The sequence below is a fragment of the Meleagris gallopavo genome, chromosome 10 (assembly GCF_000146605.3).
Source record: "Meleagris gallopavo isolate NT-WF06-2002-E0010 breed Aviagen turkey brand Nicholas breeding stock chromosome 10, Turkey_5.1, whole genome shotgun sequence".
NCBI lineage: Eukaryota > Metazoa > Chordata > Aves > Galliformes > Phasianidae > Meleagris > Meleagris gallopavo.
Genome location: NC_015020.2, coordinates 16,872,526 through 16,890,579, shown reverse-complemented (window position 1 = coordinate 16,890,579; position 18,054 = coordinate 16,872,526). Strand labels below are relative to the sequence as shown.

General features: G+C 38.4%; 1 protein-coding gene across 8 annotated transcripts in view; it reads left to right on the top strand.

Annotated features, from left to right (window-relative positions):
• The window catches only part of ADGRL2 (adhesion G protein-coupled receptor L2), a 171,029-nt gene that overhangs the window by 19,672 nt on the left and 133,303 nt on the right, over window positions 1-18,054 (top strand). Inside the window, exon 1 of one of the 8 annotated variants that reach the window (XM_031554868.1) lies at window positions 9,166-9,410. The exons of 5 other annotated variants lie outside the window; for them this stretch is intronic. The gene's annotated coding sequence lies outside the window, so the exon portion shown is untranslated. Of the gene's footprint in view, window positions 1-9,165; window positions 9,411-14,033; window positions 14,155-18,054 lie in introns of those variants that run through there. 2 more of the 8 variants (XM_019618690.2, XM_031554861.1) reach the window with 2 other exon arrangements.

Here is an 18,054-nt window from a genome sequence, read left to right as displayed (position 1 = left end):
CGGAGCAGAACAGGCCCTGGTGCGGCTCCCACGAGGGGAAAGTTGCGTCGGTGTTCGCTAAATGATTACCTGTTGCGGGTTTATTTGTGTGCAAGTCGGCCGAGCGCCCTTACGTGCGGGGCGGAGAAAGGGGGGAGAAGAAGAATAAATCGCCCTTTGTCGGTTGTGGAGTGAGAACAACTTTTTTTTTGGGCTATTTATTTTCACATAAAGAAATCTGGGGCCATCTGGAGACAGAACACAGAGCGTGTCAGGAGGCAGCGCTGCTGTGTCTGCCTCTAAAAATACCACCGGGTTGCGTCGGCCGGGCCCGGGCGGTCGGCGGAGCCAGGGCAGCCGCGCTCAGGTGTTGCTCCGCCGTGCAGTGCCCCGGTGCGGACCGGGTCGGGGATAGGGGAAGAGATGGCCACGGCAGGAGCGCTCCGCTGCCCCGGCCCCCCGCCACCCCCCCTCCTTTTTGTCGTCCGCCCCCTCCTCCTCCTCTTCTTTCCCCCTCTCCACCCCCCCCCCAAGAGGTGCCATTTCTCATCGTTCTGCACAAATTGTTGGAATTAATGCGAGTGTGAATCCGTACCGTTTGAAGGGGGGTATTAGCATATCAAAGGGCTCTCGGCTCCGGCTCAATTGAGAAAACTTCAGTTCGTCTTCCATTTGCTTCCAAGTGGAGGCCCAAAGGGCAGCAGGGATTGAAAGAGGGCAAAATGGGGAGGTGGGTGTGGGTGATGTTTCTGAACTTCGGCTGTTTTGCAATTACGGGAGTGAAAACCAGGGTCCGTTCGCTGCAAGCGCTCAGACAATTCTATTCTATTGATTAATGGTTTGCTCCGAGAAAAGGAAAAGTGACCTTTGGTGACGGCTCCCACTGCCTGCTGAGGGCTCCGCGCGGGGGGATGTGCGGACGGACGGGGCCGTGTGGTGCGAGACCACTCGTGCGGAGCCCCGTCAGCCAGCCAGCCCGCGCCTCGTGGCCTCGTGCCGTGATGTGCTGTGCGGAGCGCCTCGAGAAGTTCGGAGCACCACCGGCCTAATGCTTCCATTTCCTTTCTCTTATCGGGGGGGAAAAAAAAAAGTGAAAATGAGCTTTTCTTGTAATCTCATTTAATTAGTTATAGTGAGTTTGCTGAGATAACTTTATTTACAATTACTATTACCTCGTAAAATACTTTAATAACAGATAAGGCAAAGCGTTCTGGTGGCGGTGAGGAACGTGTACCGCCGTTGTACATGGCCAAACGTGTGCAGGTTTGGGCCGTTTGTGACTATTTCCATGTGTAAGAAGGGGAGGAGGCCGGCCTGGCCTTTCATTATCTCTGCAAATCAGTGCTCATAATCCACCAGCCCAAAAGCCAACCCAAATCCAGTTATCTGACAGCGTGATGGGACCTCTTCCAGGGGCCAGATGCCTCTCAGGGACAGAGGGACCACGCTGCTCTGTGTCTCTGGTAGGAAGAAACAACAACAACAACAAAACAAACAAACAAAAAAAAAACAAACTTCCTTGGTCTTGATTTCCTATTCCTCTATTCCTTCTTTCCATACCTTGCAGTTAAGGGTACAGACATGGAAATAAATACTTTGTTTTCAGAAACGTGTTTCAAGTGTTTGGTATGTAGCATTTGTTTGTTTATTTATTTATTTATTTTTCTTTCTGGTGGGGGTGGTTCCTCATTTGATGATTGGAAGGGTGCTTTTATTTTTTTATTGTTATTATTATTTTCTTTTCAAGCCTTGTAAGTGCTGTGGCTTTAGAGCAGGATGTCCTCACTCCTGCTGCAGTTTCCTTTCATTTAATGAAGGAACTGAGTAGATATGGTATGCCTTGCGAAACCCCCTGCAATTAAATAACTCATATAGATTTCTGTTATTCTTAAATGAGCATTTGGGCATTTTGTAAACAGGCGTGTTTAGTGGTCCTAAAATTGCACATCATTACTTTCCGGTAATTTTCAGCAGTTTATTTATCTAGTGTCTTCAGCTGTCTGGAGCAGTACCTTTTGGTTGTACAAAAGGAACATATTGGTGTAATTGCCTTTATCACACTTAAGTTGCTGTTAACTAGTCTGCTCGGGATGCAGAGTGCTGAGAAGAAAGCGCATTATCCTTAATAGCTGTAAGGATAATCTAAAAATTGTATTGAAGATGTTATGCTTCAGTTTATATGATGGCAACCCCAAATTTGACAAATCTCCCAAGATTTGGGGGGGGGAAAAAAAAGTAGCGGAAAGAAGATTTTCAGCGTTCAGATGACAAAATTGGACCACTTAGAGAAAAATTAATGTGCTGCAGCAGCGCTTCAGCTGCCATTTTCAATCACTGTAGGTTGGCAACAGCAAAAAAGTGCAGACAACGTTCAGCTGGCTCAAGGCGCTGGTGGCTGGGGGAACTGGGATATGGGATCATGTGGGGTAGGAGAAACCAATTACTTCAGGTTTTGACTTGAGAATTTCCAGTAAACATTTTTTTTCTGGCTTTTGGCTCTCCTGCTCATTAATAGACCAACATCAAAGCAGGCAACCAAACTTCCAAATGTTATAAAAACTAATGTAAAGATACAGATCTCACATGTAGTCTTGCAAGTCTTAATTTAAGACAAGCAGTTGGAGTTTTTATTGCTGCAATTTTCACAATCAGCAGAGACATTAACACCAGGCTGCTGGGTGTTTCCCTTCTCAAAATGAGCAAGAGGAGGACTCTGAAAAAAAAAAAGCAGAGTTTGCGTAGTCCTTGTGTGAGAGCTTCAGAAGCTTTCTCGATGTTTTATTTATCTCTCGCTGCTTTTAATGCTTAAAAGTCGAGAAAGGGCTGCTCAGGAATTCTAGTATGTTGTAAGGAGGCACCTTATTAAAATCCGAGTAAACTAGATAGCGCAGTCCTAGGAGCGTGTAGCTGTTATGGTTAATAATATGGGTTGAACTGTTAGTTTTGTTTTTAAAAAGACATTATGCAAAGCTGACACTAAGGTGATATTTAAAAAAGAATAGTTCTGGTGAAGAAAAAATGTTCCAGTCTTGAGTTTGAGCTTTTTAGAAAGGTCCATGACTTTCACTGAATTGAATGTTAGAAAGAGAGGTTTCTAGCTAGGGAAAACGTTTTTCCAAGTTGTTCATGCAATACAACCAAGTAGTATGTCATAAATTGAGATGCATAGATAGTAATATTCATCCAATATAAGGTTTAATGTTTTGAATAGGTAGATTTTTTTTATTTTTATTTTTTACTTGAAATTTGGTCTAAAGAGGTTACATATCTCCAAGCCAGAGCTCATCCCGTGTCCACCTGAAATGTTGGCATGCATGTAAGAAAAACTGTTCACTTCTGCTGCAGCTCTCACTGAGAACAGGATTGTGCCTGGGAATAATGGGGAAAAAAAACAAACCTACCAATGCCCACCTGGAGATATTTTGTATCAAAAATTGCTGCTTGTCTTCTCTGCCTTCCTCTGAGGAACCTGTGTGGATGACTGATAATAGAAGAATTTGGTGTAGCAGTTAGGGGTTTTAGCTGGTGAACTGCAAGGGAAGTTAAACTACATCTGGTATATAATTTAAATAGTCTTCATGCATAGGTAGACAAGCAGTCAGTTACAGAGCAGTGTACTTCAGAGCATAGGTTCATAGTCAGACGTGTTACTTGGAGATGTCATGAAAAACAGACAGCTTTGAAGCATTTTTTTAGCATTGATGTTTGTGATGTACAAATGTGATTTGAAATTACACATTATTCAGCTTCTTAAGTATTTGTATATTGCTTTTAGACTTAAAAAGCTTTTTTTTTTTTTTTTAAACTCTCAGTTTGAAACAAGTAAAAGATTTAAGCCATTGAGGTTGTAATTGAATGTCAAAAAAACTGGAAAAACAAAAAGCTATTTTGGGGCCATTCTCAATAGTCATAACAATCATGTTTAATATTTAAGCAGTTTTTAAAGATATATGCATTTTGTTTCCAACAGTTCTGAAAATAAAAGTACTAGGTGGCTCTGTTAGAATACAGATAGAACGTGCGATATGATGTGAGTATATAGCTGGCTTAGGAATTACTTCCAGCTTTACTTCGACAAATATATGATTCTTTTCTTTTAATCGTTCTTCATATTAAAGCTGAAAGATGGCAGGCTTAGAGCCCCTTCCAGTCAAACATTTTCTTGGATTTCATATTTCTTTCTGCCACTAATGTATGAGATATGTTTCTACGGTATGGGTTGCGAAGACTGTACTCCAAGCAGTTTAGTTACAGAAATACATTTCCTTAAAGAATATTCAGGTTTTACAGCATTCTGTAGATAGACAATCATAGTTAACCAGAAATGGATTGCTTAAAAAAAAGAATCTTGTTCTAATTCGGAATTGTAACAACTCCAGGTTATGGATCGTTGAATTAAATGGGTTTTTGTATGGGTTTTTGAAGAATGTGTAATTTGTGCATGCCAGTTTCTTTCTTTTTGATTTTTTTTCATGAGGTACTGTAATGATTCAACTTCCTCTAGCCTGCTATTTACCAAAATTATTTAGAAAGGCTTAATAATAAAAAAAAACGTCGCAGGCTGACTGAGGCAAGCACAATGCTTAACACCTGCATGTAGAGTGCAGTCTCCAACAAAATGCTATTGATTGTTATCCTGGCACAAAGCAAGCTTAAATACAGCTTGCTTAATTACCACAAAAATGCTTTTTTATGAGTAAGGTGCTTCATGTTTGGGGATTGTTTCGTGTGTTGTCTGCTAAGTAAAATCCCATCACACTTGTATAAGTTTGCTCAATTATCAGAGCGGCTAAGAGGAGGGAAAAAAAAAATCAATTTACCCTGAAAAGCGCAAGAAATAAGATTACCTTGGTTAGTAGGAACTTGCCAGCACTGTCCAAATTGCTTAATATTATCAAACATTGCCTTTTTTCATGTTCAGTAAGAAGGATATTGACTATTCTCCATGTCCAGGTCTGCTATTTGGCTGTTTCTTTATAAGATATAAGCGTGTCTTATTTTTATTCCTACAATAGCGATTACAGATAAATCAGAGGATCTAACAATAACTTTATAAAATAGATGGAATAATACCATTCACTGGAGAAATAGTATTTACTTGAGATAAGTGATCACCACCAGTTTTTTTTCTCCTGTCTAACTTGTTGTTCTTTTAACAGACAAATGTAAATACCTTAGCAGACATTTCAGAGTGAAAGGCAAGAGATAAAATGTAATTACTTTTCGGAGTGGCCCTGACGATGCTCGTGTTCTTGTCTGTAATACAAGAAAAATCTTTGCTCATCACCTCAGAATATGAAGGCCATTGTTATCCCTGAATATAAAAATATTTTCTGATTTTTAATGTTGACCTCAGTATTTATCTTCAGCTCTTCTGTGTAAGCTGGAATCCTTATAGCCGTAAATTGTAGTTGCTGTTATCCAACTGAGCATTTAATAGAGCACCTAATGGACTCTGCTCCTGTATTTTTCTTGAATGCATAACATCTTGCTTCATTCAGTCACCAAAACCAACTTTGCTACAAGGACAGGCAACACGACAAGTTAGAATCAATGGACCGTTTGTATGTCACAAAGTCAGTTTAGTGGAATTTCAGAGGAAACTGGTTGAAAAGAGAGGACAAATGTCACTTTGAATAGAGATGTTTAAATCAGACTTCTGCCTTAGGGTAAAATTTAGGTCTGTTGTAGCCTAGATGTAATGTCTCCCTCTACAGAGCACAGCATTAATCATGGCTTGACAAGTGATCATGGGCTGAGAAAAATAGGGCCTGTCTTGGTTCTGTGGGTTTTTGTGGTTTCTTTTTCTTTTTTCTTTTTTTTTCCCTTAATCTCTTTGGAGCACATTATAAGCACTAACATTTATGCAGAAAGATTTAAGTATTGGTGCCCGTGTTGCAGCCATGAGAAGAACTGGCTTCAGAGGAGATCCAGTTAGAGCTATTGAGAAGCTGCTTAGGTTTCTTAGGTAGATTCAGTATCAAGAATATTTTCCTTCCAAAGTAATGTAGCATTTTTTCTCATAGCAGATTCATCTTACTCTATTTCGTCATACAAATACCGTAGAGTTTAGGCCTGCTTTGTCCTGTGATCCGTGAAACTCCTCTGAAGCGACTGTTATTATTGCTGCTCTGTAGGCACTGTCCTGCACTATTTGCTGTGTAAGAGAGGTGCTCCCTTTTTCCTGAAGTGCCAATATGGGGTGACAGGAGATTAGTTTTAATGTAAAGTGACTGACTTGATGCTGATAAAAAGTGTGTGAGTTTTTTTTATACTTTGTTTATATTTTAGTGATACATTACTTGGCCACCACAAGCTTGAATGAGGTAAGAGGAGCAAAGGCTGCTATTTAAGATCCTGAGTTCTGATACTGTACAGATGGAAGTGAGTTTAATATGTTAATTCTTACATTAGGGAGGCCTTGATGCACAGATTAGGTGTTGGGAGTGCTCATGCCTTTTATGGTAAAGAAGATTGGTAATGAATTAACTCTGTGAATAAGCAAATTGTGGTATTTCTTAGGTGCCTTTGCTATTTTCTCTAGTGGAGATAACATGTAGAGCAGCTTAGCATTCCATATGCATGCCTTCCTGAGAGCTATACCTTTATAACGTACAATTAGATTTGTATCTGTGACTGTTGAAAAATAATCAAGTAGGACCAAAACAAATAATCACTGGAGAACTGTGCTTTTAAAAATTATACTCTGTTTATTTACTTGCCTCTGGACGTGATAAAATCCGAAATCTCATTTTGAGGAGAAGGCTGCTTTCCTTTTTGCCCTCTGTTGGTATTTTTGTATCAGTCAACACCTCAAACCAATTATTGCTCTAGATGACAGAATAATCTAACACCGATTACTGTAAAAATTGTTTCTGGCAGCTGGGGAGGGGATGACCAACCTTGTTCCTGGTGGTGATATTTTCCTTGTTGCTGATGGGATCTGGTGTGAATAGGGAGGCTGGCTCTGGAATCAGTGCTGTGGTAGTGTGAGGGGTCACATGCAGAAGGAGACTGGAGTTCACCTTTCTCTGTATTTTCTTACCGTGTCATATCTGTTGCTTTTTCGGTATAGCACTCTACACTGGCATGAACAGTGTTCAAAATTATTCCTGAGCAGTAGGTGCTGTCGGCTTTAAATAAAGCGATGTTTTAAAGAAGGATTCCCAACGAGAAGTTCTGCTGTTGATGTTGCATTTCTCTGACAAATCTACGAACCCTGTTTTTATGGTAGGCATAATTCTTTTCGTCTGGTCCAGACATCCCTGTGTTCAGTCTTTGAAGTTTAATTTAGACTTTTTCCTATGCAAAGTGACTGAATTGGAAAATTCTTTTACAGAATGAGTAACGATACATCTTCCCTTTGAACAGCATGCATTTTATCCAGAAGACCAATCCATAAGTATTTTCCTGGTAAATCTGACATTTAAATATTGAAGGGAGGGAGGTGTCTCGGTGGCTGTGATGCCCCTCGGTGCCGCAGGTACCACTCCTAGCAGCGGGTCCTTGCCTGCAGAGCACTGCAGGGTGCAGGAGGGAGAGAGAGAAGGAGGCTCACAGCATGCAGGGTAGGGGGCAACTAGGGCTGGGAGCCATGTGAAAGGCACTTTTGAATGCTGACATTATTTGAAAATGAGAATAAATCCTTTTGCCCTTCTGGCAATTGTACCCGGTGCTGGAACAGAGTATCATCTCTTCGCAAATGTTGGATATTTTCCTGCTTCTTCTCCTTCCTCATTCTTTTCCTCATTTGAGGAGGTGTATAATAGTATCTAATAATAAGTAGTTGTGGATCTAACTGCTAAAGGTGTTCTGGCAGCAAGGAAGAGCTCTGGATGCAGCCATCAGCATCTTGAAGGGAACGCCTCTAATCTGCCCTACATCTGTCCCTTGGAATGCCTGTAAACTTACTAGAATATCACAAGCTTACTTCTGCCTTTTTCTGCTGAGTTTTTTTATTTCTTATTTTTTTTAAAGCTCATACTGAAAGATTGTATTTTATTTTGGGGTTTATTTTTCCAGCAAAATTCATGTAGGGCCTAATTTTTTATTTTATGAATATACTTGATGAATCTAATGGCATTACCTGTTGAAGGAAAGAAAGTGGAATTTGGCTTTATAAGAGAAACAAAACCCCTGGCATACTTCCATTCTTTCCCATTAGCAGAGAAATGGACAGTGCCTCGTGTCTTCCCGGGTTTTTGATGTTATGTGTGTGCTAAAGGTTAGCAGGACGGAGACTTAATTTTGGTCTGCTTAATACTTACAGCTTTATTCACTGAAGCTTTTTCACCTTTGTATTGGTGGAATTCTATCTGAAAACTTGTGTTACTAGGAAGAACAAACTTAAGATCCTTAATGGTAAGATAATGCCTTTCATAAGAAAAGCAATTTTAATCCAGTTGTGTGGAAATTACCTTGCTACTTCATTATTTGATATCAACTGCTAGAGACATTGTTGATTTTTGACATAAGCTTAACCATTCAGTTCAACTGATTTTTAAATTTGGATGGCATGTGTGTTTCATTGCACCCGAAAGTGGCACTGGGTGTTGTCTCACAGCATAAAATGCAGTGATGGTTTGGGTTTGGGTTAGACAGACGTATCCGATAGCATTGCTTTGTTTTCTTGTTTGGGGTGAGCTTTTGTTTCTGTTTGGTTCTAGATAAGCAGTACATCTTTTTATTCTTATATTTTTTTTCTTCCCTGAGAGGATTTAGATGACTGTAAAAGAAACATGTATGTTTCGATCCAGGGAAGACGAAAGCTGAATGTTTAACTTCTTTGAGAGAAAAGAACAGACACAGACATGAGACATGTTTTCTGTATTAACTCTTTATGTCAGATAACAGTTAAGAAGGATTGCTGAGGGGATTCCTTTAAAATAGTCACTGAGTTTTTGGGTTCCTGTGCCAGCTGTTACCCACATTTTTCACATATTTTTGCTAATTCTTCTTACTGCCTGCAGAGGGAGCTTGCATATGTGATAATCAGAGTAATCAGGGCATTCAGGGCTGAATTGTTTCCAGTAAGTACAATTTCCTTCTGCTGTGCATGCTCTGCTATGCAGGGCAGAAAGGCTCTGCAGGACAGCTTTTAGAAAGATTGTCCATCAGTAGCAGTAAATAACAATGGAAACAAAAATAAAATCGTTAGTAAGCAAGAGCTGGCATAAATGCTACTTTTTTTTTTGTTTTTTTGAAGGAGTGCCTTTATATTGGAGGTGTGAGAAGGAACGGAGTGAAACAATTCTTGCGAGTCGAGGTACAGGAGAACAGTTTTGGTGCTCTGTATGACGGGGAGCAGATTTCAGTTGCATAAACTGTCTTCTCTGATTCTGAAAATGTCATGTCAGCATGAGAGAGACAACACAGTGCTAAGGGCTTCAGTTCCTCTTGGGCAGAGTAGTGTGCTAGCCAAAAAGCAATAGGTAAGTCTTTTCTATTTATGCAAGCAGTGTTGTGAATCATAATCAAGATGATTGCAGATGCAAAGCTAACTCTTAATTTTGCTTTTTCTGTATTATAAAAATGTGGATGATTCTATCCTGATACAATTGATGAATTTATACAGTTGTGCTTAAGCAGGCAAATGATGGAAGGGTTTGCTAGCTTAAGCTTTTAACAAAAATACAGACAAGAAAGAGCAAGGAGTATCAGAACATAACTTTATTTGTAAATAGTGAAAAATCAGAAATGCTTTTAATTGTTACTTTTTAATCTAGCACAATGAATGAAATGTTCTGTTGTACTATAGGTTTTACAATTTGTATTTTAGTTATTTAGGTAGTGAAAGCATATGATCCTTCCTTTTTAATGAAGAAAACAATTCATTTATACTACAGTCTTGCTTTCCAAACAAAAGCATAATAGATGGAACTTACATTCATTCTACACTATTTATCTCTGGGAAAATAGTGGCAATCAATTTATTTTAAAATATTCCAGTAAATTTGAAGATGATTTGCTGTGATACTTTAGGAGATAAAGCAGTATGCATGCACATTCCATAAAACAGACGCAGCACTCTGTAATATGCTCTCCTGTAATAAATCTGCCACGTAAACTGATATGAGAGTTGAATTTTGTTGTTGTTGTTTTGTTAAGCTTAAAGTTCTTATAGCTTAAACTAACATGTTCAGCCTCAGCGTCGTGGTCTTAGGATTTTAATTTGGATTTTCTTTTTAAACACCAGGAAAGACTTACCATATCTAAAAGAGCAGCAACTCCGTGTCGATTTATTATTTATACTGGCTAATCCTTGCTAATGTGAAAAGTCAGCTTGTTATTGTAACACCAAATGGCCCTCTAAGTAGGGAAACAGTTAAGTAGATCTCCTGTAATAGGTTGTTGTCTAATAAAGAGATTTATGGTATTGGCAAGGGCTATTGTATAGGTATTACCCTCTCACAGCATGATCATGTATTATCTTAACAACTCAGTGCCACATTTATGTTGAGCATTTTCATAACAGAGTAAGAATATTAGCCACAGCAATTACACTCCAATAGGATTATAATGGTAGACTTACAGAAAATGTATAAATGATGCCTTTCGTAGAGATTTTGGTACATACCGGGAGTTGAAAAGTTGCAACTTCATTTTGCATTTAAGGATACTGACGTATTTGCAATGATGAAGAAAGAGAGGTTTCTTAATTTGTAGTTTGCTGAGGAATTATGGGGAGGCAGTGGCCATGATCTTTCTTTATACAGTGTCTTTTCCCTGTGAGGTAGAGGCATTTCAGAAATTTAGTTCAGTGGGAATTGCTGTACAATACAAAAATTGAGATGTGTATATATAACACCAATTCTGCTGTAAGGATAATACAGCTGAGATTAAGATACATTCTTCTACAGCCTTGTGTTTGGAAGGTAGAACAATGATAATTTACTTGCTACACAAGTATGTGTAGTATGAAGAGCCTACTTGAATAAAGTCATATTCCCTCATTTTAGCAGTAATGTAACTCATTTTCTGTTCCATCAGGTCTGTTTTTTTTTTTTTTATGGTGATAAGTAACTGAGATACTTCAAAAAATGGCTACAAACAACAAAAATGACAATAATGTCATACTTGTACAGTTTTCATGCAAGTGACATTCAAGCTGTTCCTTAATTCTTAAAAAATTCCATCTGTTTAAAAAAAAAAGATGTTAATATTCACTCACTTTGCAGAAGCAACATACAAGCCACATTTAATAAAACTAATTATGTTTTACCAATAAAAAATACAGTGAATGATTGAACAAAATACATTAGATTGTGCTGGCATTTGTGAATAACTGCGCTAAGCATAACAACAGTCAGAATGACTAAGGGTAGCTAAATTGCCATATATTTTAAGATGTTACCTTGAGACATTTCAGTAAATTATGAACGTATAAACAAACATACCTTTCTTTCTTAGTGTGATATGATAACTGGGGTTATTCCAATTTAAGAAAATGTGTAGATGGCAATTATTGTTGTGAAGAACTTCCCAGTATATGTTCTGTGTATTATATATGTCCATGAATAGTATTAGCTAAATTTGAGGAATGCGTTTCCTAGATGTATGGGATTAATTCTATGTATAACACTTTATGTAGAAAGATCTTGTGCTTATTTGTCTTAAATTGTTATTGATTACCAGAAAGAAGAGGTAAGATGCTCCTGTTTCTTTTGACAATAAATTCTTTTTATCAGCGTGTTTTTAGACGCGTTGCGCAGACTTAAGCATTTTCTGGTGGATTATTAGATAATAGTTGAGATTGAAAATTGCAATTCAGCACTGAATATTCAAAAGTTGGTTATTTCTGTACCCGTTATAGCACTATATGACTTACATGTCTTCAGTAATTCATACATCTTGTATTTACACATCTAGAACAAAAAAAAATTTGTAGAGCTCTTTTAGTGTTACATTCAGAACAAGAATTATGATGTGAAAAAAAACCATTTTCAATTTTAGAAAAACTTCTGCAGCTTCTTCGATTGGCTTTACATCATTCATTCTGAGCTAGGGAAAACTATTGTATCTTTTGTCTGTAAGTAAAAAGCAAATGCATAGGGATGAATGTTACCCCCTGGTGAACATGGAGCTCCAACCCATTTAAGAGCATGAATTGTTGAGAGCAGAGCTTGACTTGTAGATGCTAACTAGGAAGCAGATAGGAACAGAAGGAAGAAAATTGCATAAAAATTCAATAACAGGTAAAGCAATTTTTTCAATGTTTTGATTGTTAGGATTCTTTATAGTTTCTTTAAGTATTACAAATAAGATACAGCAGATTTGTTTTATACATTTCTATCACTATAAAATGTTTTCTAATATTTTAGAAGGAAAAAATACATGCAGAATTCCTCTTGATTGTTATCCATGTGCTTCTTAAACCACTTATAGAGTGCATATATATAACTGTAAGATAAAGACTGTGCATTTTTCTTTCTGTACAAATCCCGTAATGAATAGCTTCTTAAAATTAGAATTCTTCTGCTTACGAGACAATAAATCAAAGCACAAATCCACACTGCAGTCATTTTACTTGTGGCGTGAATTAAAAATGAAACCACACTAAGTCATACTTAAACTGCCCCTGGACAACTAATCCTGGAGAAAGGATAAGTGTCTTTTTTTTTTTTTCCGTCTTTTTTATTATTATATATATCTCTTTGTCTGTTTGGAACAGCAGCGTTGTTATGACTAATAAAGCTTTTGTATTTGGCAAATTGAATGCAAGTAATCAGTAGTTTTTGGCTCATGACTGAAAAATCTGCCGAACAGAGCAGAGAAAGGCAGTCTAACATTTAAAATATACCTGTGAATGAAATTCATCTTTATGCTTCTGTCAGTTGCACACAATTCCTGTATCATCATCACTTCTAGTGATATGATTTCTGGTGATCGTGATATTTACATCAGTATTTGAACAGTAGCAGGATTAGAAAGTACTGTTTTCAGCCCGCTTGTTCAGCCGCTTAGTTTTTTTTTAATTATTATTATTATCTAGGGAATATAGTGACTTAGAGTGAAATCAGCTTTTGCTACCTATCTATTTAATGGTCATTTTAAAGTTTGGTATATTTCAATTATATTCAGCTTAATTCTTTGTACAGCCTTGATTTTTTTTGTATACATTATCTTGCCAAGAGTCTAAAACCAGTAAATTTCTTACTCCTTGTTTACTTTTCACAGGAACACTGAATGAAATGAAAAAGAGCACCTTTACCTGAACGAACACTTATTTGTTGTAGTTTTATGTATTTATGTGTTTACTGAAATTCCTGTGCGTTAATTGAAGGAAAGTCAAGTAAATGAAAGATCAGCTAGGAGCTAACATAGTATTTATACTTATTTCTAAGGTACCACTGCACCAAATAAAGCTGTGGTATTAACATTATTAAAACTCATCTGTAGTGATTTTATGAAAAATACTAGCTACACTGGAAAAAATTGTTGTTTCTTCAGTGCTGTGTTTAAGCAGTTTTTTCATGACTTCTGCACAATCGAGAGATACGATTAATGTCTCCGGAATTACTTTCTTTCAGCCATTACTACGGGTTAGGCGTTTTTGTTCGAAGTACTACCTGCTCCCAAAACAAATTTTAAAATGTAGAAAATACATATATGTAGAATATTTAATAATATATACGTCCAACTATGCTCCGTGGAATTTTCTTTGATTCACAAATGGTACACAGAAGTAGCTCCCCAGTGCTGAACTCTGAGATGTGTGGTTTCTTTGGTCCGGTCCATTTGACCCTCGAGCACAAGGCGTCTTTAAGTGTTAATGAAAAATGGTGCGTACATGTCTTAATCTGAGTTAAAAACAGGCGCACTTTTTTTTTTTTTTTTTTCCTGTAGGCTGGTGATTGAGGGCTTTCTGATGACATTGCCTGATGCTTATCTCTTGTCACCTTGCGTGCAGTGGCGGTCCTGTCATGGCTGCCCCTCAGGTCTTTGTGGAAGTGTGACTCCTCCCGCGGTGCGGATCTGAATGTAGGGCCAGGTGCTTTCAATTGCTTTGTAGTAAAACAAAGCTGCAATCGGTGCTAATTCAGCTAATCGTCAGGGACTGAAACAGCCCCGTTGCCCCTCCCTTGCCTTCACAAAATCGTCGTGATACAAAATATCTGAGATGAAACGCCAAAGTCTTCTGTGAGCTGTCTTCCGATGATGGTACTCAGAACCCAGGTTTGTCCTTTTTCTGTTATTCACAGTCAAAAAGTCAAAATCTCCATTTTAATGAAGACATTTCAAAGAACAGACAGGCATAGAAAGACATTGTATATCTTTACATGCTCCTTCCTTTTAAACATGGAAGGAACCCTTAGGCTATAAATTAAAGAGAGTTTTATGTTTGGTAGCTGATCGCTGCCTGCCCAATAGCAAGGAATAGTTAAAGTTCTAAAAAAAAGTTGTGAATGGCTTGGTGGTTTCATGCTTTTCAGTTTGTGGTTATCTTATGTGCCCCTTATGTCATGTTTTTATCAATATTTTCCTTTCACCTAAGACCTATAGCAAGTGGGAGGAAAAGTAACTTGCTTGAAAGAATGTAATTATACCAGAGATGCATTTTTATGTGGGAACCTTTATACTGCCTTCATGTAAATGAAGTTTACTATGGAAACCATAAGAACTCTTCTGAGCAGAAGACTTTATCCCATGTTTCATGGGAAGCACTGGTTTGCTTTGCTCTCTTCCCAGAAACCACAGGTGCACGCACGGCGGCTGGAGCGGATCAGTTCTGTGGTGCTGTGGATGGGTTGCCTGCGGACTCCTGAGTGATGGTCTTGGGTGACAGAGTGCAGGATTCTCTGCACTTTCAGTAATGTGCAGGAATTAGAGCCATCTAAGTGGATAATCCTATTTTAAGTTTTTTATTTTTTTCTTGGTAGGTTATTATGTTCTTTTTTTTTTTTTTTCCCCTAAGTCGGTGTGTTCTCAGGCATACTCATTGACATTCACTTCATCTGAATGCTTATTTCTGGAGACGGAAACTACAACGCAACAGATTTAAAACCAGTAAATTCTCAAGCCATGCTTAATGCAAACCTTTTGCATTACAGCATAGTGCTCAGCATCCAGTAGTACCCTGGTGTGATGCGGGCAGGGTGTTGCAGCCTCTGCTCATTGGGCTGTGGGGCTAGTCCTGCGGACTGTGGCTTCTGGGATCCACTTTTCTTCACCTGGGACAAGGAGGGACGTAGAAGGGTTTATACCAAAGGCTCTGTGTTTCTAAGGTTTGTGTACAATTTTAAATATTTCTGTGATGTTTTCTGTTCTTCAAAGTTAATCATCTCTTGAAATACTGTTTCCTAATCAATTTGAATTATTGATGTTTTGATCCTTAGTAGAAGGGCTCTGGTACTTTTCGTTGCAGATGACCAGCTTAATGAATTATACCTTAGTATAATGTATTCTGTAAGCAAATAGGGAAATGAAAAAAAATTACATAATTATAGTTTACTGAATGGGGCTCAAAATGAAAAATGGCACATAGCCTTTTGTGTAGGCATGTGCACGCATAAGTGTGCATCCCCTTGTGTGCTTGTAGTGGCCTCTCTGGTAACATTTGGTGTGTTACCTTTCTCTATATAACATCTTTGAATTGTCATTCAGAGAGATACGTGCCTTCTGCTGTGGACTGGAGGACTTTTTTGGGTGGATCACAAAGCTCACAGCTGCAGTTAGCATGGCTTGCGCTGAAGTTTGGTCTTGTGTGTTGAGTTATGGGCAAGTGGGGCTGTTGGCAATCCACTTGGAGCAGGTGGCATTATGTTCCCCACTCACATATCCTTTGCTCTGTGCAGTGCTCCGAGTGCTCTGTGTTCACTGTCGGCTTGTGTGCCACCACTGTCAGTCTTCTCGTGCTCCCTCAGCCACAGCCACACCTTGTGCATCCCTTCTGCCGCCACCACAGGACCAGGACATTGGGATGTCCTCAGGATCAGGATGAGCCTCCCTCAGGCTTTCCCATCCACCTGCTCTGGCTTTCCTGCTGCCACCTCTGGTGGAGTTCCCTAGAGCTCCCTCCCTGCTTCCTTTTCTGCTTTTCTTCTCTTTTCCTCTTTGTTACCCCACAGTGTGACTCTCACTGACTACTGGTGAGTAATCATTCAGTCTGTGGTTGACTGTATGATGGGGATTTCCTCCTGGGTTGGATTTGTAATCTGAGGCTGAACTGCTTTCAATGCATGAGGTCAGATAGTATTTCATGTTACAAAGTCAAACTGTTTAAATGCGTGGAGTGCCACTTAGATTGGTTTGCCTTACTGAGTAGCCAAGGCTGGTGTGGCTTAGTAAGGGTGAAGATTTTGAACAATGAGGTATCTTTGGGCAAGGTGTGAAATACAGTGATCCTTAGGTATTGCTATCATTCACTGTATTGCTTGGTGAATGAGAAGCTGGTAAAAAGGCTTGTGTTTTCTTACTGAGGACAACAGTTCTTCAGTTTACCTCCTGTCTGTTGTGCTGTCAGCCTCCCTATCACTGTTGGTGTGGTAGCTGAAGGCTTAAAAATGTATTTGTGAAAGCAAGAATTGGTTGCATTTCAAAGAAATTGCTATTTTTCTTATAAATAGAAGATCAGACCTAAAGGTTAGACTATCTTCAAAGTGGCGGTAAAAATATGTTTAGACCCCATTCTGTTCTCTGCTATCGCAAGACAAGATGACTTGTAAATTGCCTTGCATGAAAGTGAGTTTGATTTAAGGTATTAATAAAATCTAAATTCGTTCATTCTTGCTGTGGGGACTGAAGATTTTAATTTAGTGAAATGCCAGAACAGGTTTCTTTGTGCTCGGTTTGATGAGTGTTATGTGAGAACTCCATCTTACTAAATTAGGGCAGACATCTATATTACACTGTTTACAAACTGCTATGATTAAAACCTGTTAAATTTCATATTTAATATTCAGTCATCTTTGAGCAGAAACATCGTCTAGATTTCGCCTCAGCACTGATTCTTGTGTTAAAACAGATGTAATGGCAGAAGCTAATCTGAGTAGTAGCGAGAAGCCTGGCATGTAGCAGGGAGGGCATGTATGGTGACGGCCTGAACGAGAGCCTGGTGCCACCATTGTCTTTACTATGCTAAAACGGAAAGGGTATGAATTTGTCAGTTTAATGTAGAGCTGTGTTTTTACAGGCAGCAAGAACTAATTTAAACATTATTTTTATTTTAAAATGCTAATCTAAAAGTCAAGTGTCTTTACGAAGAAAGACTGTGTGGCGCTGAAGCATTTGGGCTCTTAATTCCCATGCACTGCTTCCAGTGACAGGGATTCCTGTCCTTGAAATGTGTGTGGGAATTGTAGGTGCAGGCTTCAACATAAAGAAACCGTTGAATGGTCCAAAGAATGAATAAATACTAAATGTATTTACATTTTGTAAGTACACTTTCCATCAGTCCCTAAATTCTAAATTCAGCCCCGGTTGCAGATACTTTAAAACTTGATAGTATCAGAAGGTCCTGAATGGTAGTTGTGAAGCATAGGCATTGCTACTCTTTTTAGTATCTTACTACTTCGATTTTCTTCATTTCTCTCTTAACATGTCAAATAGGAATGTAGGAGATGTCAGGAGAATATGATAATAATTATTTTTTAAAGCAATGTTTTGACTTAAAAATAATGTTAAAACAATCATGTTTAAACAATTCATAATGCAAGCATCTGGGGAGATTCGTTGCTAATTAAAAAGAAAAGCAAATTAAATATATTCTGCATACTTGTTTGATCCAGTTTGCTGCTCTCTTATATCTCTAGGTACTTCAATATAAATTTCATTTTGAATGAAAGAAGGAAATGAGCTTGCTGATACTGCCCCATGTGTGTCCGTGCAATGAGGTGATCTTGACAAAGTTATTTTAAGTGTTGTAATCTCAATTATTGCAAATTTGGTTATTGATTCTTTTCAATTTATAAAAAAACAGTAAGAATGTAGGGCTTACAAAGTGTTCTGGAAATAACCCCTCTTTCGTTCTTTCGTTCTTTCGTTCTTTCGTTCTTTCGTTCTTTCGTTCTTTCGTTCTTTCGTTCTTTCGTTCTTTCGTTCTTTCGTTCTTTCGTTCTTTCGTTCTTTCGTTCTTTC